Source organism: Eumetopias jubatus, unplaced genomic scaffold (genome assembly GCF_037043125.1).
Source record: "Eumetopias jubatus isolate StellerSeaLion01/CBP00866 unplaced genomic scaffold, mEumJub1_p1.0 scaffold_5, whole genome shotgun sequence".
NCBI lineage: Eukaryota > Metazoa > Chordata > Mammalia > Carnivora > Otariidae > Eumetopias > Eumetopias jubatus.
In genome coordinates, this window is record NW_028274811.1 from 91737842 (window position 1) to 91753189 (window position 15348).

Consider the following 15348-nt stretch of genomic DNA (forward strand, 5'->3'; position numbering starts at 1 on the left):
AGCAAGGGTAAAGGCCGGGGGCGGGGGCGAGGATGGGCATCAGAGAGGACAGAGGAGGTGTTTTATCAACCGGGCAACGGCTATTCGTGAGGGCAGCTGGAGTCCTAGAATAATATAATTTTATGGTCTAAAATAATTTTAGGCCACCCCCCAAACGAGGCCCAGAGAGGGAAAGTAACCCCCCAAGTTCACACAGTGAGCAGTAGAGCAATCCACACTTTGATTCCTTGAACGGGGTTATTTTACTGCTCTGGGCCAAAGCCAGCAGCAAACTCTGTCCCGGGGCCTCCTGCCCTTGGGCACCTCTGCTCTGCACCGGTGTCTCCTCTCAGCTCCTCAGGGCTGAAGCCATTCTGTCTGGGTCTGAAACAAACAGGGGCAAGTTTCTTACCTCCTGGAACCTCAGTCGCCTTGCCTGTCAAATGAGAATAATAATAAGCCCTCCCCCACAAGGTCACTGTGAGAATCTGATGGATAACCATCACATACAATATTTAGGCCGGGGTTTGGTGCAAAGTAAATGCTCAATAAAATATAAGTACTTGTTGTGGGGCCAGAAGCGACTTCACGTTCTAACGGTTCCCCAAGGCTGTGAGCCCCTCCGAGGCCGTGCCCATCTATGGGACATCTTTTGTTCTCTACACCTTGCAGAACAACAACTGACACCTGCTGGGGGCCCCCGTAAATGGTAGTGGCCAGCGTCTGGCTCCCTCAGGGACGACCACGTCTCAGTCGGCACCACGAAGCACCAGGGAATGCTGCCAGCAATGCATGCGACTCTTTGTCCCTCGTTTAGACTTTAATCCTAAATGGATAAAGCAGCCCTCCCATCCAACGGTGAACTGGCCTCGTGATGAGGGCTATGTTTGTTTTCCCAGCCTTTTTCTGCAGCACAACACCTTTCCCCAACTATGCTTTGGGCTATTTGCATTTAAATTGGTTTTCTCTCATTATAGAAATCTCTTAGGTCAGCTGGAGTTTTCATTTTCCTCGGAATCAGTTTGGAAGTTCCATCTCTTGCTCGAGGGTCCCTTATGCCCTCCTCCCTCTCGCTGACGATGAGATGTGGTCACGTTTTCTCATCTCATCGTGGAGAACAGATAGGCTGAGAAAGTCACCCCAATCCCACACAAGCGCCGCATGTTTCTCACAGAAGAAGTTGGGGGTGGAAGGCGGCGGGGCAGAGGCGGTAAAGGGCAGGAGGATTCTGGTCCCTGTAACTGTAGGAAGGAGGCCCCGTGGCGGTTCAGCTTTAGGACTTAGGCCTCATTTTCTCGTTTATTAAAAAAAAAAATCAACTAAGCACAGTGCTGGGTGCTTGGAATGCAGATAATAAGACATACTTGCTGCCCTCCAGGAGCTCCGTGTCTAGTAGAGAGAGGAAAGCAAAATAACGTTTTAAAATCATAATGTAGTCAAATAATTGCCTTAATGAGGATCAGGATAGATGCCAGCCTGAGAAGCAGCTTTCGGTGAGTGCTCATCAGAACCACGGTCACACACACGTGTGCGCGCACACATGCCCCCCCCCCCCACAAGCACACGTGCACCAGCTCAAAAACGCCCACAGCACTTGCCATGTCGCCGGGTAGCTTTCTAAGCTGCGCACACAATTTATACACGTATCTTAATATATTCATTTAATCTTCATGACAAGCCATGAAGAAAGTGCTATCATTATCATTGCTTTCCAGGTGAAGAAATTGCGGCACACTGATTAAATCACTTGCCCAAGGTCATTGCTAATAAAATGTAGAGCCAGACTTGAGCCCAGGCAGTGTGGCCCCAGAGCCTATGTTATTTATCCTATGTTATGACAGCACCTGACCAAAGGTGGTGCACTCTTGTGTTTTCTAGATTAGTGCACCTTTCAAACTGGTCAAGATCCACTACCCTGATTTTCTGACCCGTGAATACACCATGAACCCGTGTGTGTGAAGACGTTTGAGATGCCTGCGGTGGATCTGAAGGAAGACTGGGAAGTTTTCTGATGGATAAAAGGAGGAATAAAGTATCTCACGAAGGCCAAGACTGTGCCAGTCCCCAAAGTATGAACAGCATGGAGGTCTAGGTAAAGGGTACTCCAAGTTGTATGACAGTGCTCAGGTGTGAGGTAGGCTGAGCAGGTGGTGAGGCATGGGACTGGGAGACTCGCAAAGACCAGACCATAACAGGATTTGAATATCATGCACCTGGGCTCTGTCATGAGGATGAGGGGAGCTATGGAGGGGCTGAGCAGGAGAGGGACAGAGCCTGTTAGAAAGATCACTCTAGCTCTAGGGTGAAGGACTACCTGGATAGGTAAGCAAGGAGAATGTACGATCAACAGATATAACTAGTAGGCATAAGAGCTATAACCGATTCGGTATAATCATTAGGGTAAGGTGGCTTTTTCCCTGCACAGAGGCACTCCTGCTATTGACCATGTGTGTTGTGGAGCTGTCGCTACCCAGAGAAGACATCTTTATCTAATTCACCCAGACACTTTAGAGGCTGGTGGTGGCCCTGGTGTGAGATAGTCAAGAGGGGTGGAGACAGAGCTAAACTAAGATAGTGGCTTTTGAGAAAGAGATGAGGGGAAAACATAGGCGATATAGTGGAGCAAAATCATCTGATCTTGGTGATCGACCTGATATCAGGGCTGAGGGAGAGTGAGGAGATGGGATGATGCTCAGGTTACTGATTTAGCTCAACCAGATTACTCTTTAAATCCTGTTTCAATTGAACAGCAGGTGTAGCTGAATTTTTCCCACAAAGGTCCTGACAGAAAATATTTTAGACTTTGCAAGCCTTACAGTCTCTATGATAATTACTCAATTCTGCCATTATAGTTCAAAAGCAGCCATAGACAAGATGTAAATGCATGGGCATGGCTGTGTTCCAATAAAACTTTATTTACAAAAACAGGTTGTGGGCCAGATTTGGCTTGAGGGATGTCATCTGTTGACCCCTGCTCTACACCAGGAGGTGGCCCGTGTGCCAAGTAGATTGCCAACTAGGAAAGCCAGGTGGCTGTTAAGTGAGAGAAGACAGGCTCACACTGTGAGGCTCACACTTCATCAGGCAGATAGACTGAACATGTCTCCTTGAATGATGCCCACCTGACCATAAAAAGACTCATCTGAAATTGCAGAGTAATTCCAACATCTAGTCCTGGGAGCCCAGATCTGCAGAATGGAAGCAGATGTTTGACTCCAAATGCTCAGTCTCTGTTCCAGTGGAGGTCCTGGTCTGATATTTCCATTGGTTACCAGTGCAACACAATAGGAACACGTGCCCACCTTCACCGAACACTCACTGTACACCAGGCAGTGCGTTAAGGGCTTTATCTGAGTGATCTCATTTAATGCCGACAAAACCCTGGTGTGGCAGCCATATTTCATTATGTAACCCCATTTTACAGATGAGGAGACTGAGGTACAAAGAGGTTCAGTAACTCTGAGGCCTGGAATCAGGCAGTCCAATCCCAGACTCTGGGCCTCCAACCACCCTCCAAAACTGATGCTGCAGGCCCACGCGGACACCCATGGTCACTGCAGCAAACCCACACGTTAGCCCCAAAACACAGGCTGAAGCAGGTCAAACACTTGGGAATCTTTTGTCCTCCACCGTGCGTGGCACCGTTATTGGAGACAAGCGGTCCAGAGGAGATAAGCCCATCTGTTTCAAAAGCAAACCCAAACAAAATCAACAGGCACATCTTTCCAGATCTCTGTTATTGAACAAAATGGTTGTCAGAAGTGGGTCCAGCTGAAATTAATATATTGCTATCTGAAGGTATTGCATCTGAGGGAGGTGGGGACAGAAAGTGAGAGGAGACAGCTAATCTCCACGTGTTCACTCGGCAAACATCCACTTAGGACTCTGTGGTTCCTGTCCCTGCCTCCTGGAGGGCACTGGTTGGGAGGGAGCCAGGCACAGAGCAGAGCATTTGAACACCCTGGATGTCATGCATGGTGGGGTGAATGCACGGTGCACTGGGGGCACAGAGCAGGGACTTAGCCTGAGCAGAGGCACCTGGAGCCCAGCCCAGGTGATCTGGGGTTAGAGTGATGGTGAGGAATATTCCAGGGGAGGGAAGAGCATCTTCCAAGGCAAGGGTGCTTGAGGCGGAGAGAGGAGATCGTATAGAAAGGATGCGGACGGAGGGGCTGGGGACAGGTCCTGGAGAAGTCAGCCCCCCAGCAGTCAGCCCAGACCACTCCGGCCTGGAGGTTGTCTTGTTCTCACCCTTTTGCGCAACCAGAACGGTCTCTCAGTTCTAGATGAAACGCAAAGCACTTGCCAAGAATATGGTGATGCCAAGAACACTCTGCTGATGCTGCATCTTGAAATAGTAAAAATAAATAATAGTAAATCACTTCTATCATGCTGCCCATGTCACCCTGCTCTTCCAAAGGCTTTATCTTGCTTATTATGCTCACTGAAAGTTTGAAAGTGGACAAATATTAATACTGCTATCGCCCTTGTTGTATTATTAAAAATATTAACAGCTCTCATTTTGGTGGAACCTCGTGGTGGCCAGCCATGAGCTAAGTGCCTTATATATAATATCCTATTTAGTAGAGAAGCAATCTGAGGCTCAGAGAGGTATAGTAACTTGCTCTAGGTCATACACAGGGAAAAGAATGGAGCCAGGACCCAAACCCAGAGTTTGCCTGATGTCTGAGCCCAGAGTCGTCCTGCAGGGCCTTTCTGCCTTGACATCATGTCGTCTAAGGACTTTGTGGATTTCTGAGAACATCTTCATCGGTTATTATATTTGTCCCTCCAAAGAACTGTCTGAATTTAGCAGAAAAAGAACCGTGGCTCAGAGAGGTGAAGTGTCCTCTCCAAGGTCACACAGCTTTTGAAAGGGCCAACTGAAGACTTGAGCCGAGGTCTTTCCATTTCAAAGCCAAGGCTCTATCTCCTTTACCATGGCTTCCACGTCCACAGCAAAGAAAAGGACAGCTAACATTCCAGCCCTGGTATGATTCTTAAAAAAAAAAAAAAAAAACCCAAAACTCATGCTCTCTTAATTTCTGCATTGGCAGGTATTCATCAGGCAAATCAAAAGACAAATACCTAGGAGAGCAGGACACGCAGATCACAGCCAAAATGACATCATAAGGAGCAGGCTGTGCCAAGCAAATCTAATTTCCTCTGACAGAGTGGCAGGCTGCGAGATAAGACGAAAGTCACTGCCGTTGCTGTGTCCCCAATTCTGAAGGACAAGTTAGATCAGCTCCACAGAAACAACTTGGGGGGGAGGGCGGGCACAGGGCGCCCCCCACAGAGGCACGCACACAGGCAGACACTCACGGACACTGACGCACACACATATACAGGCACACAGACACACACACACGCGTGCAAATACACCCACATGCCTTCAAAGACACAAACGCAGGTTGAGAGACACACAAATCCATATACATACATACACACGGATCTACACACCTCCCCCCCAGCTCAGACACATATACGGGGTCACTAGCAGAGACCCACACACATAGATGGAGACACACACATAAATACAGCGCTATACAGATACACAGAGCAACACATACAAATACACAGACACACATACAGACAGGCACACCTGCCTGCCTCCCCTCCACAGGCAGAAGACATACAAACACACACACAGGGACAGAGATGCACGCGTGCAGTCACACACTCGCAGAAACACGCATAGACGCACGCATTCACTCACACACACTGAGACACACCCAGCATCCCTCTGCGGCAGGAGATGCTGACTCTTCTCAAATCGTCTCCTCTGTGTCCCTGAAATTACATCTTTCCCAAATTGGAGACTGAAAAATGAATACCTCTCTGCGCATTTTCTCTACTCTGCCTGGCCCCCTGTCTTCATCCAGAAGCTTGGAACGCACACCCTGGCAACTAACTGTGTGTTGTTGAGAAAGGACGTGGACGTTGGAGTCAGGCTCGGATGGGTTCCAGCTGAGGCTCTCCCACTTACTAGGTGCGGGGACCTGGGCAAGTCTCACCTTTCTGCGCTTCAGTTTTCCCATCTGCATAGGGGTTGACGATCCATTGGACTGGAACCCCTAGACCTTCTGGCATTCAGCAAGAACCTGTCCATGCTAAGCACTTTAGTTACTTGAACATCCATCTTCCTCACCAGGCTAGAGGGCACCTTGTGGGCAGGGGTCTCGTCTGCATCCCCCTCAGTCCGTCTTCCAGGACTCAGCAGTGTCTGCCAGGCACATGGTAGGCGCTCAGCAAATATTCGTGAAATGAATCAAAGAAGTCTATATCCTTAGGGTCTAGCACAGGCCTGGCACGAAGTAAGTGCCCCCTCATAATTAAAGTGTGTTGAAAAAAGTAATACATGAAAGCATAATCACAACCACGGACCAAGTTCTAACTACATGCCCTAGCTATATCACCTCATTTCATCTTCTTCATGAGACACACGTTCATTTGTAGATGAGGAAACTGAGATCCAGGGAAGTGAAATAATTCACCCAAGGTTACTTCCTGGGGCAGCGATTCAAAACCAGGAGTATGATTGCTAAATGCATGCTCAGAATCTAACCACTGTAGACTTCATGCATAAATATTTTCCACCAGTGACACAACTCAACTGATGACTTCTCCAGCCAGCTCTGCCTTATCTATGTGCAGAGTAACCCTTTAGACTGAATCCGACATTTTATCTTCCATTCTGGGGTGACTTCTCAGCTTCCAGCATCCATCTAGAACACCTTTCATATGCCCACAGGGTTGCATTTTACACATACGTAATCCAAAACTCCTGATGTCTGCATTTCCCCTTGCTCCCTCTAGAGTAACACCCACCCATCCATCGGTCTATTTATCTGTCTAATTACCTGACCATTTTCCATTTGAGGCCATTCCGTCCCCAGATGTTTCTCTTCTGTGTTTGTGTAAACCACAGAGCCCCATCCTGCATTTGTCAAATCTGGTTTCCTCTCTCTTGCATTGGTACAATCCCTGGGTTTAAAAAAACAAGCCTTGGAGTGCCTGGATGGCTCAGTCGGTTAAACGTCTGACTCTTGCTATCAGTTCAGGTCTTGATCTCAGGGTCCTGAGTTCATGCCCAGCATGGAGCCTACTGAAAACAAAACAAAACAAAACAAAACAAAAAAACAACTCAAACAACCTGTGGGCCAATCAAGCTACTTTACATAACTACTTGATGGTGCACAGTTAAGCATTTTGCAAATCCCGAGAGGTTCTTACCCTTGTACCCCCTGCGCTTCTGCACACCTCAGACACACTCAAATCCCCCACCCCCTCCCCCACCACCCCCAGTTTCCCTTAAAAAAGAGGGTGTTGTGAAAGATCTCTGCCTCTGTCTGGGCAGGCAGAGTGGATACAGCCACAGGGCATGGAGGCCATAATTATCCTTCCCCACAAAGGAAAATAAAAATGTCCAAAGATAGTGGCCACCTGGCAGGCAGGGGACCGGGGCAGGCGGCAGTGACTCATCGGGCACGCCAGGCAGTCACTCTCCCCCTGCAAGCAGGCTCCGAGCTTACTCACAGCTTTGCCAGGCGAACGAGCAGGAGAACAGAGGCATCTGAGGGTGAGGGAGGCTCTATTTCTGCTAGCTTGAACTCTAACATGACACAAGAGGCTTTCAAGACTTTTTTTTTTTTTTTTTTAATCACTCTCTTGCTTCCCAGTTAGGACTCTATTCATTGGGATAGCCCCATGTGAACAGAGTGGATCTAAGCTGTATATATATATTAACCAAGCAACCCAGATTTTCCCTGTCCTTGTCATGTCAAACCCCTGTCCCCTTCAGCATCTGCGTGAAATTTTACCACTAGCAATTGATTTCATGGGGCTGAACTGAGTCTTCTCCTGGGGCGGTTCTTTAAAACAGCGAAGTCCCCTTGTGTGGAGTAAGGTGAGTGGGGAGGGAGGAGAGCTGAAGGGGTTAAGGAGAAGCTGCTGCGCGCCAGGAACTGTGCCAGGCCCTTGATAAGAGTCATCTCCCTGAACGCTCACAGCCCCTGCCTGTCTCCGTTTCGGAGCTGCTAAAAGGGACTTTCAGAGAGGGGAAGTGACCTACTCAATGTTCACGGAAAGGCCAGGATTCAGGTCCGTTTGGCCCCAACGGTGACACTCTTCTCTTGGGTCCCTGTTACCTCCCAGATGGTTTACAGTCCTCCTACACTGCTGCAGAGACACCCCTCACTTTGTTCACACTGGGATGACAAAGAAATGTCACCTCAAGTGCCCAATGCTAACACACCGGCTCAACCGGGAAACATGTCCTGTTTCCTGGAGCACTGGTCTCGTTGTCTGGAACACCGAAATTTAGGGTGTGGCATGCATCTGCTAGCAAGAGGGATCAGCTTGAAGACCAAAAGTCCAGAGCATGGTGGCGCTGCAAGCAAGCGACATGTGGGGCCTGATGGGACAGCTGAGGCCCTAAAAGCAGCCCTTGACCTCACTTCCTCAATGAGTCCTAATGTCTGGCTGTATCTGGGTCACAGTCATCTGCATTTTACGGTCATCTGCTGTTGAAACCGCCTCGTTGACCGCAGTCCGTAATCAATCACTATTAGAAAGTACTGGAGTTCTGAGGCGGCCTCTTTCATACACTTCTGATGAGGGCTTTTCTGCTCCGAGGTCTTCTGCTGAGGTTCCGACCTGGACAACCCAAAGTTCCTCATCCACAGACTCCCGGACTTCAGACTAAACTAACTCTTGCCTCCCCTCTGACCTTTCTCTCTTGGGGTTGCCGTCCTGCCAGCTCAGGAAATAGCAACCATCAGAGGCCATGGTGTCGTCCTAGACTCATAGCTTCTCTGTGCCTCCACTTCCCCTCAGATACCAAGCCCGGGAATCTGTCCCCTGCACCCCATCTCCATCTTCCCACCACAGTCCTGTCTTTCCCTGCCCAGGTGGCTGCAACAGGCTCCTCACTGGCATGCTAACCCCAGCCCACCCTCCACCTTGGCTCAGAAAGAACCTTCTAACAATGTACAAAGTCAGCCACATCGCGGCATGTTTAAAAATACTCCCATGGAGCCACATTTCCTGAAGATAAAATCCAAATGCCCGGGCCTGGCATCCAAGAACTTTCGTTACCAGATCCCTGCCTCTTTCTTTTGAACCTTATCTACAGCTACTCCGGAGACACAACCTGCCTTCACATCATACAGACCCAGGGCAGCCCCTCCAAGGCTGGCCTCCAGACCTCCCACCTTTGAACAGGCTCTTCCCTCGGCTGAGCTGCCCTTTCCTTGTTTATGTAACTCCACTCATCCCTCAGCTCAGCTCTGGCCTCCCAGGCCCACCCTTCCCAGATGGCCAGCCCAGATGGGGTGCCCCCTCTGGGCCCCCGCACCCTCCGGTGTCCCGTATCATGCAGGCTCAGGAGTCTTCCTTGGCTTTTGAGCTTCCAAGACCAGATTCTCAGAAGAGTAGAAAGAACTCGTGGCTTAGCCAAAAACATGTGGAGGAAGGCAATCACGAGCAAAGCAAGGTGTTCCTCTCCCCCCTGCAGACAGAAGAATGTTCCCAGGAGTGATGTGCAGTGGGCTGGGAGGGGGAGTGACGAGCGCGCCCACGCTCCTGTGGGAGGCCCGCATGCTTGGTTCCCAGGGCCAGGTACGGGGCAGGGGCAAAGTCCCAGAGTCCGTGGGGGAGTCGGTGGGGTCTCTGAGCTGAAGGGAAGAGGCAGTCCCAGGGAGGCAGGAAGGCCCAAAAGAGCAGAAGCGGCCACATGGCATCTAGGCAGTGGGGGTTCAGAAAATTCTTAGCTTCCCACAATCCTGCGAGGCACCAAGAATAATACAATGTTCCTGTGAACCCCAGAATGTCACAGAGGTAACAGAGTCACCTGACCTGAGACAGGCTGCAGACAGGAAATGGGGACAGCTCCATGGAGACCTGCATTGACCAGTGACTCAGAATGGTAAATGACACTGACAGGTGACATCAAAGGCCAGGTGGCCCTCCTCCCATCACCTTTGCACACCAAGCATAGATACTGTCTCTGGGGAAAGGGAGGCGGTGGACCCACTACAGCTGAGTTGCTACCTATCCCTACCAAACGGAGGCTCAAAATAGAAATTGAATTCAGTTAGGTATAATAGAGAAATTTATATTTGTCCCACACCTGAGTTCATGGACTGATGATCATACCCATTCCAAGTGAATCCATGAACACAGATGAAAAACAACTTGGCCAGAAAAACACATGTATTCAGAGCTGGGACCGTGCCTGAAATAGGGGTCTGTCTCTTTCCTCTGTTTTGATTACTAGGGCAGCCCAACATGATACACCAAAAATCCATGAACCAGATCCAAAGTCTGTCTGTTTGGCGATTAGAGTTACCTCTGGAGAGTCCCAACACAGTACGCCATACAAGAATAAGAGTTGGATAATCAGCGACCAGGCTTGAAGGTAATGGGGCTATGCGATGCTGAGTCATGTTTCGGGCATCTCTCCTTCCTGTGTCACAAGAAAAGGGTGGTCAGTAAAGGCTTCTCTGCAAAAATGAGGCCAGAGATGAAATCTGTAAATAAGTAGAACTAGGCAGGGAGGGCGGGGCTACCAGGCAGACAAAACTGCTTTGCAAAAGTCCTGTGGTAGGAAAATGTGGACTTGTTCATGGAAGAAAATAGGCCCCTATGTCTGGAACACTGTGAGTGAAAGGTGGCTGAAACAGTTCATTGACTGGTGCTTCTAAAATGCTCCCCTCCTTCCCCTTGAGGTTGGGCAGGACTGGTGACTTGCTTCTAGAATAGACTAAAATAGTAATGGTATGCCTCTTCTGAGATTAACTTATAAAAGACTTCCTTCTTGCTCACACTCCATCTCTTGCTTTCTCACTTGTTTGTTCTGATAAAGAAGCCCCCATGGCAAGAAACTGAGGGAGCCTCCAGGCTACAGCCAGTGAGGTGCTGAATCCTGCCAACAACTCAAGAGGAACCTCGAGATGACTGCAGCCCCACATGATTACAGTCCAGTGAGAGACACTGAGCCAGAGGATGCAGCCGAGCCACACCCAGATTCCCAACCCACAGAAACTGTGACATAATAATCCTGTGTTGTTTTCTAAGCCACTAAGTTTTGGGGCCATTTGTCACACAGCTGTAGATAACTGATACAGCTAATTGGGCAGGAAGGTATGAGATAATACAGAATATTTTAGATTGTGGTGGTTATCCTTAGGGTTTTCAGCTGCTCCCTATGAGTGTTCAACCTGGGACCTACGTGTCATCCAGCTGGACTTCTGATCCTGAACCTTTCTGACTCATAAGACCTATGTACCATCTGAAGTTGGGTGTAAGAGGATGTCTGATTTACTAACATCAGCATGGTGGGTGGGCAATAGGAGGGTGGAAGGGGCAGAAATTCACCTTTGCTGACAACCTATTGAGCACCAGGCCCTTGCTGGATGTTCTGCCTTATGTATCTCATTGGTCCTTATGGGAATCTGTGCACCTTGAAGGAGTGCAATTAAATAACCGGCCCAGAGACAGCCGGCCAGTAAGACATGTGGCCAGGATCTCTGCTTTTGAGGTCAGCTGCCTACCATAGCCCTCTGATACCACTCTCACCAGTGAGTGGCCTTTCCAGAAATAGCTGGTCGGCTGGGTGAGAACCAATGGTAGAGAAGGCAGAAAACTAAGATGCTTTCTTAGCGTCTTAGGGGAAAATACTCCCAATGTTGGTCCAGGCAGACATGTCTAGTGCAACTAAAGAAGCTGTGGTATTGGCTACGTATGGCAGGGACAACATTCTCCTATTGGGAGTGTCTAACCCACCCAATACATTTCCCAGCCTCCCTTGCTCTAGGGGGTGGCCAATAAGCTAAAAGTCATCAGGTGGACCTTCTTGTCATTTGTTTTTGTTTTTTTTTTTTTAAGTGCTGACTCATCTAAGAGGTGCACACTCTTACACTTCTCCTTTCCTTTCCATGCCTGGAATGTAGGCATAATGGCTGGATCTGCAGCAACAGTCTACGGCCACGCAATGACCTCGATGATGGAAACTACATTCTAAGGAGAGCAGAGCACAGATAGAAGGAGTCTTGGCTCCTTGGAGGGGATGACTGGGGAGCCAGCCCTTGACTATTTGCATCAGAACTGCTTTTATACCAGAGAAAAGTAAATCCTTATCTTCTTTAAGCCACTATAATCTGGGTTTTCTGTTACAGGTAGCTGATACTAGTCCTAAGTGATATACTCACATTCTCAGTTAAGATATTTAATAAGCAGCATTTGGGGATTTCATTTTAAAATTGCCAAGACTCCAGACTCTCAGAGATTTTCCCTTATGCCCTTCTTATTAAACAGTTATTAGTATGCTCTCCAGAGGAGGGGGGCAGCTAAGATTCCCTGGGCACCTCCTTTCCCTTATGCACTGTACTCACCTCACAGTGCACCTGTGAGATGGAATTTTCATCCCATTTTACAGATGAGGAAATGAAGTCCAGACAGATTACATCACTGTCCAGGGAACACAGCTAGGCTTTGAAGCCAGACCTATCTGGCCTCACAGCCCATACTTCTGTTGCTTCCCCCACTGCCTCCCAGGTCTAGAACTCTGAGGAGATGGGGCCAGTTGGACCATTCAGAGGGCCCTGGATCAGGTTGCCTGGCCTTCACCAAATCTCCAACTGCAGCCACTGACCGAAGTCTTCTCCACTGCAAGGTGACTAAAGCAGACGGCCCAGCTGGTCGTCTCCCTAACTCACTGCCATCCTGTTTACTGGCCATCTGGCCTTCATCTCTCTGATTCTCTGACTGTCCCTGTTTAAGGACCCTCTTAAAGGGACAGAGGTCCTCCTTGGTTTCAGTAAAGGACCCTCATTCCTAAACCAATACGTTCCCAACCTGTCTGGCAAGCCTGACAAAGAAAAGGCCAGAAGAGCAGGGATTTCTGGTTGCAACACAAGCCTGTTTCTAACTTCAGATTACAGTGCCCAAAAGGCTTACCGGTTCCAAACAAACACAGTCCCACCCCCCGGCACAAATGCCATCAGAGCAGCCTGACTCTTTAGCAGGCTCTAAATATGCTCCACCGAAACTTGCTTTACCCTGTTTGAAACTCCTCTGTCTGTCCCAGGAGAGACTGGAAATACACTCTTTCTAGGAGCTGGTGGAAAATTAACCCACATTAGGAGAGAGCTAGGTGATGCTGAATCGGGGACAGGAAGGTCCATTTGAAAGAAAAAAAAAATGTTCTTTGTAACCAGGACAAGGCTAAGCATGCATCCCTCTATTGGTCCAAATCTATGCCAGCCTCCCACTGGCATCTGTGGGTGTGCTCAGAACAAGCTATGGATTTCTACAGAGACGGTCACCATGGCACTAGGGGCCTTATTCTGCTATTTCAAGAGGGAAAATAAGCAAAAGGTCAAAGGAAGAAAATCTACCATAGGGATTTTCAAACTACAAATATTTATTAATGCTTTAGTGTGTGCCTGGAACTACATTAGATGCTGTCCATAGCAAGCTGGGCTGGGGGAATTAACCTGTATTGCAACCCCTGTGCGTTAAGTGCAAGGCAAGGCATTGACAGTCCATGATCTGATTTCTCTCTCACAACAGTATAATCCCGATTTTGTCAATTGGGGAAAAAAATAACGTTTAAGTAACTTGCCCAAGAGCATCCAGGAGCATGGCACTGGATCAGGCCAATTCCCAGCTGGAAGTAGAGGGTACATTCAGGGGGGATCCAAGGTCTGTTCACAGGGATGTGCGGTGGGTTAGGGAGCCAATAGGTTAGGGGCACTGAGGCAGCTGGGACTGGCACGGGGAGAGTCTCTAACCTCCTGTTGGCCTGAGGAGCAAGTAAAGGAAATAGTGTTACCAGTCCCGGAGGGACCACAAATGAGGAAGGGGCGCTGGACTTGGAGCACACAAGAACTGGGCAGAGAGTGGGTGGTGGGGGGTTGGCAAATGGAGCACCACTGGCACAGGTTCACCTACTGACCGCACCTGGGTCACGGTCTCCTCCTTGGGTGGTGCCAAGCCCCATCAAACAACTGCAGGTAGAAGGGGGATGCTTCTGTGTAGAAATTGGCAATTACCGCACTAATTCTGTATAACAACCACCAAACCCAGTGGCTTACACTAACAAGCATTTTTTTTCTTGCTCATGAATCTGGGGATAAATGGTGCTCCTGCTGGGGCTGCCGGGGCTTGGCTCCAGGCTGCGGGTCGAGTTGGGTCTGCACCATGTGCTCCTCAACCCTTGTGGACCAAGAGATGTGCTTTTTTCATCTCAGATAACAGGAGTACACAAGATTGAACCACACAACCCACATCCCACCGGTTAGTGCAAGTCTCTTGACCAAGTTCAACAACAGTGCCATAAGGAGATAATCTTCAGCCAGTCTACCGAGAAGCACTGCAAACCCAAGAGGTAATGGTTATGATGTATAATCCTGTTATGTGGGAATGAAGAATTAAGAAGCAGTATTCCAATCTACCACATTCCTCAAAGGAAAATAAATATGCTAATATCAAAAGAGAATAGATGCCAGTTAAAAACAACCAATGTCCACCATAGGAGTCGCACACAATGTTTGTTTGGACAAGCTGTAGAAGTTTGAGGAGGATGAGAGCACGTTTGCTTAATTCCTTACTGTCCCCGGGTCAAGACTCAAACAATGTTGGTCAGTGAGATGGTAGAGGCTGGAGGGGGGTAGGTCTCCAATGCAGACTTCAGGACTCTGAACTCAACAGTGTCCTCTTCATGACGTTCATGAAAGTCATGATCATCAAATTCAGGGGAATTACAGAGGTAGGGGTAAGAGCCCAGCCCTGGGTCCTGAAACATTTGGAACCTAAAAATATTGTGAATGGCATGTGTGAGACTGAATCCAATCACATGATGTTCACAGGGGTAGTCGTAGGTCTTGCCACCTGGGGCTCAAAACTTGATCACGTGGGCACAAGGTCGGGGATTTTATTTAGTTCTGTGCTTCTAGGTAGAGACCCTCTCTGAGCCTCAGTTGCCTCATCTGCAAAATGGGGCTAATAAGACCTGCCTTGGAGAAGTGTGGTGAAGGTTCAAAGCACAACCATATGTGAACTGAGCCTGGAATCTAGGAGGTGCTCAGTGCACATTGGTGCCTACACATCCTTTCCTGAATAGCAGCAGATGTGCCTGTCACCTAGGGATTCTAGTGGACTCAACAATTATGCTGTGTTGGATGTGCCCAATAGGAAGGCAGACAGAGCAAGCACTCAGTAGGGAAGGGGAGAAAGTTGCTGCTCCCTGCACTTCAGCCCTCCTCTACAGTGGCCCATTTGACTTCAGGCACCTTGCTTAAAAGGGGACTTTGATAAAGGGTAGCACATCCAGTAAGAGCCACGGGAAATGGAAGAGAACTCAAC

General features: G+C 48.8%; 1 long non-coding RNA gene across 6 annotated transcripts in view; it reads left to right on the forward strand.

Moving 5' to 3' along the window:
- The window catches only part of LOC114208647 (uncharacterized), a 47348-nt gene that overhangs the window by 21299 nt on the left and 10701 nt on the right, over positions 1–15348 (forward strand). For 2 of the 6 annotated variants that reach the window (XR_015768196.1, XR_015768197.1), the window contains exons 3-7: positions 1858–2071; positions 10259–10399; positions 10847–12108; positions 12538–12655; positions 14235–14371. This is a non-coding gene — a long non-coding RNA (uncharacterized LOC114208647). Of the gene's footprint in view, positions 1–1857; positions 4500–10258; positions 10400–10846; positions 12109–12537; positions 12656–14234; positions 14372–15348 lie in introns of those variants that run through there. The other 4 variants (XR_003609090.2, XR_003609089.2, XR_015768198.1 and 1 more) reach the window with 4 other exon arrangements.